Here is a 5,033-nt window from a genome sequence, read left to right as displayed (position 1 = left end):
TTATTAAGGACTAAATTGAGAAATTTGTAAATTGAAATAAATGAAATTAATGGGCTCCTAGGGACCTAAGGTAAATTTATCCTAACATGGGCATATTGAAATTTTGAGTATCTTGTGTTGTTTTGAAATAGGGACTAAATAGCAAAAAATATAAAATGTCAGGGGCAAAATTGTAATTAGCCTATTTATGTGTTTTTGGATGAATTTGATTGAATATATGATTAAATAAGTTGAATTTGTATTGAATTAGATCAAGAAATGTAAAAATCAAATTTGTACTGGGGAAAAACCAAAGTTGTCGATTAGTTATCCCGTCCCAATTATCGTTGTCAGAGGTAAGTTTATAAGCAAATAGACGTACTTAATTTTAATTAAATGCAAAGTATATATGCTGAAATGAAATATATGAATTACTATATGCTAATGCCGAATGTGTTTAAGCATGTTAACTATGTTCGTGCATTCGTTTCGACTGAATTATAACATTTGAAAGTCCGTATGAGCTATATGGAGTATCTGGAATTTTTTATATATAAATTGTTTATGAGAAAATTTTATAATAGTGATATTCAGGCTTTGAGCCTAGCAAGCCTTATGCTGGTGAATTAAATCAGGCTTATGCCTAGCGGCTTATTACTGGTGTATAAAATCAGACTTTGAGTCTAGCAGGCCTTGTGCTGGTGTGAGATTCAGGCTTAGGCCTAGCAGGCAAGTTTATGCCTCTAAGACTTTATGCTAATGTGGTAACCAAATACATTAAATGAGCTAAATGATCAGGTATGAGTTAACTTATTGTTTCCTTGAAAATAAGGTACGCTAATTGTTTGATATGTGATACAAACATAAGTATGATGTTAGTTTGAATTTGTGAGTAATTGTGAAGTATATTCAGCCATAAGTTAAGTGTAATTATGTGGTATTAAGGTTCAATACATGAGTATATGTAAACAAATGTTTAAAGATTCGGCTTTATGCATTGATAATATGATTTTAATAGTGTATGATACTTTGGTATAGACATATGTATATTTGACTACATGATAAGTATAAGTATGAGATATTAAAGTTTGATTCAAGAATATATGTTTATGGATGTGAATATATTCGATCTTATAATGGTACTATGGTTTTGAAATTGAATGTCACCTTGATAATAGATACAATACATTCGTCCAAAGGTTAAGTATACTTTTAGTATGTGAACTAAGCTTAATTAGCATCATTATTGATGTTAGGAAATAGTTCTATTTCATTATGATTAAAATGTGTATAAGTTTTATTTATTCATTGAAATTTATTTATCATTTATGGATTATTAATGCCATATAAGTTAATTTCTAAAATTCCTTGTGTTAGATTTTATTTGATTTAAATTTATACATGTATAGAAATATGACGTAAAAATGATCAATGTTTATTAGATATTCGAATATCATTAACATGTTCATTATATGATTTGTAATTTTTTATATATATGTATTAATAATTTCATGATTAACAATTAATTAGACATTCATTTGCATATATGAATATGACTTGTGTGAATGTTCAGAGGCGTGCTTTTGTTCAGTAATACCCCAGGACCCTATTCCGACGACGGATACGGGTTAGGGGTGTTACATATGTATCATGTTCATCTTCAGTTCTCGAATACACCAGAATTTCATCTATAAACACCACCACGAACCGATCCAGATAGGGCTGGAACACTCGGTTCATCAAATCCATGAAAGCCGCTGGTGCATTCGTCAGTCCAAAAGGCATCACTAGGAGCTCGTAATGACATAACGAGTCCTAAACGCTGTCTTCTAAACATCAGTCTCTTTGACCCTCAGTTGATGGTACCCAAATTGAAGATCTATCTTAGAGAAAACCAAAGCTCCATGCTGATCAAATAGATCATCAATTCTCGATAAAGGGTACTTATTCTTAACAGTCAATTTATTTAGTTGTCGGTAGTCGATACACATACGCATGGATCCATCCTTCTTTTTTACAAATAACATCGGTGATCCCCATTGAGATACACTAGGGTGGATGAACCCTCGATCCAGTAACTTTTGAATCTGAGCTTTAAACTCCTCAAGCTCCTTTGGTACCATCCTATAAGGGGCGATGGATACCGGAGCTGTACCCGGCAGGAGCTCAATCTCAAACTCAACTTCATGGTTTGGAGGTAACCTAGGTAACTCATTAGAATAGACATCCAAAAAGTCCTTAACTATTCTGATATCTTTAACAGAAGGGACCTCAGAACTCAAAGCACTGATGTAGGTTAAATATGCTTCACAACCCTTACAAACCAGCTTCTCCGCTCTAAGTGCAAAAATCACATTTGATAGATAATTTCGATGCTCCCTAATCACAACTACCTCATTACCCTCTTCAGTTTTCATACCACTCACTTTACAGCACAGCCCAAATTTACCTGATGCTTAACCAGCCAATCCATGCCCAATATCAAGTTGAATTTTCCAAAAGAAAGTTCCATTAAATCCACTAAAAAGATCATTCCTTGGACCTCCAAAGGTACATCCTTAAATGGTTTATTCACTCTCACTGACTGCCCTAATGGACTCACACAGTAACCTCACTCGTAGTGTTTTCAACCATCACACCCAAAGTCTTAGACACAGTGCAGGCTATATAAGAATGCGTAGATCCGACATCAATCAATGCAATATAAGGTACATTATGAATAAAAAAATTTATCCGTAATAACATCTGATATGTCTTCATCTTCTCGGTAACGTGGAGCATAAACCAGTGCCGGTTGCCTTACCTCAGTATGACCGGCACCTCTACCTGGTGCTCCATGACCCCAACCCAAACCATTTCCACCTCTAGCCTAACCACAGCCTCTCGGTGGCTGAACAGTACCCATACCCGTAGCTTGCATCTGATGAGGCCCTTGTGGACAGTCTCTGATACGATGCTCCAAAGATCTGCACCTCAAACTTGCCCCTATTCATTTCCAACACTCGCATTGATGGCGTCTCCCATAATCAGCACAAGGTTGCAACCTAAAACCAGCAACAGAGGCCCAACTCTAACTGGCCCATCAACTCTGGCCTTTTTCTTAAGCCTCACAACTGAACTTGAGGGCTCCCGAACCCTCTTGTTCCTACTCCTATCCTTCTCAAAATTCTGGCACTCAGCGCGCTTTACATCCTCGGCGATCTTCTCCTTTTCAACTAACATAGCAAAATCTCGCTCCCTTTGTGGAGCTATCAAAACTCGTAGATCATCTCTGAGGCGATCCTTAAAATGAACATAGCGCTCATATTCAGTTGCTACCATCCTACGTGCATAATGGCTAAGTCGCAAAAACTCAGACTCATATTCAGCCACTGATTTATCCCCTTAAGTCAAATTCAGAAACTCTCTCCTCCAGGGATCCACATAACTAGCGCCCATATATTTCCCTTGAAATCGAGTTTTGAAAAATTCCCAAGTCAACCGGTTGAAACTGAATACCCTCTTTCACTGTAAGCCACCACTAATAGGTTTCATCTCGTAGCAACGATACTGCACCTTTTAATTTCTACACTGGGGTGCAGTCGAGGTCATCCATGATCCACTCTGCGGCCTCGATCTAATATTCAGCCACATTAGGGGCCACTCCGACAATACCCTTAAAGATTTCAGCCCCATTAGACCTGAGTCGTTCTATCTCCGACCCACGGCCCACAGTACTAGTATTAGGCCCAGGACCCTTTCCAAAATCTACAACATTGCTTGGGACAGTGTGTCGTCCCCAGCTGCACGATCGTGTGACCTAGTTTTAGTTACAGGTGAAGCTGGTACCTCCCTAGCTTCATTATTAGGCACATGACCCAATGCTAAAGACCCAGCCCGAGCACCTCTACGGCCTCCGCTGCGGCTTCTTGTACCCCTTCCACGAGTACTTCTGGTGCTCATTATCGATTTGCATATTATCTAAATTGGAAATTTTATACATCAGTTTACAAGTCCAGTGTTTATTAACAGATGTTTTATGAGAAACAGTATCAATAGTTCAGAGTTTTATTGTTTTCGCAGATTGTAGTTTTGTTACAGTTTCAGGTTACCTTAAAAAGAGTCTCAGTATGGTCTATTTCCTACAGTAATCTTTGTATTTTAATTAATTCAAATTGTAGTTTTAGAGAACTTACAAGATCGGCGCCAGAGACTCGATAGACCACACACTCAGAAATAACACGTCAAAAAATACTTTTCAACCATTTGATCAGTTCTTTTGAAAATTTATATTTTTAGAAGAAAACCCATATCCACAGTCGAGTTTTGAACTTGGCTCTGATACCACTAAATGTAACACACCAAACCCAGCCTAAATGTTACGGCCGAATCTGACATGTCACGCTGAAGTGAATTTTGAAAAATGTAGTTCTGTTGAAAAACAATCCATTCTATATAGAAACCTCGTTGTGATCTTTATGAAAATTTATCGTTCTTTGTCCGTTATTAAAACCCAAGTTGATAAAGCAAAGTTTTACTCATATTAGTTTATAATTGTACTCTTAAAACAAAGTTTGTTTAAATTTGTTACGATAGCGTGGTGCTTTGAAAGTATGCATTCCTTTTAGTAAAACCGCGGCCTATTACTAATAGGTATGATTTAAAGTAAATAAATTCCCAACCAAAGAAAAAATTTAAGAGGCCTTATTACATAACTGGAACCCTAATTAAAAATCTTAACGAATGAAATTTTAAAATAGTAGCAAAAGTAGTCGCGTGGCCCCCATCGAGTCTCTTGTAGCATCGACCCGCCTAAGTATTACCTGCACAGGAAAGCAAAAGAGTGAGTTTATGAAAACTCAGTGCGTAATCCTTTATAAACAAACAATCGTACAGTTAGTAGATATAGTCTAAGCCTAAGCCCGATTCAGTAGCAGTTCTATCTTAGTTAGGGCCTTAGCCCAATATAGTAATAGTATTAGTGTGGGCCTTAACCCATCTCAATAACAGTAACAAAAATGCAATTAGAAAATCCTACCCATCCATCCTCTACACTCCACTCTGTCCAGCCTACA

The sequence above is a fragment of the Gossypium arboreum genome, chromosome 13, assembly GCF_025698485.1.
Source record: "Gossypium arboreum isolate Shixiya-1 chromosome 13, ASM2569848v2, whole genome shotgun sequence".
NCBI lineage: Eukaryota > Viridiplantae > Streptophyta > Magnoliopsida > Malvales > Malvaceae > Gossypium > Gossypium arboreum.
The sequence above is the reverse complement of the archived record's forward strand: the minus strand, read 5'-3'. Positions refer to the sequence as shown.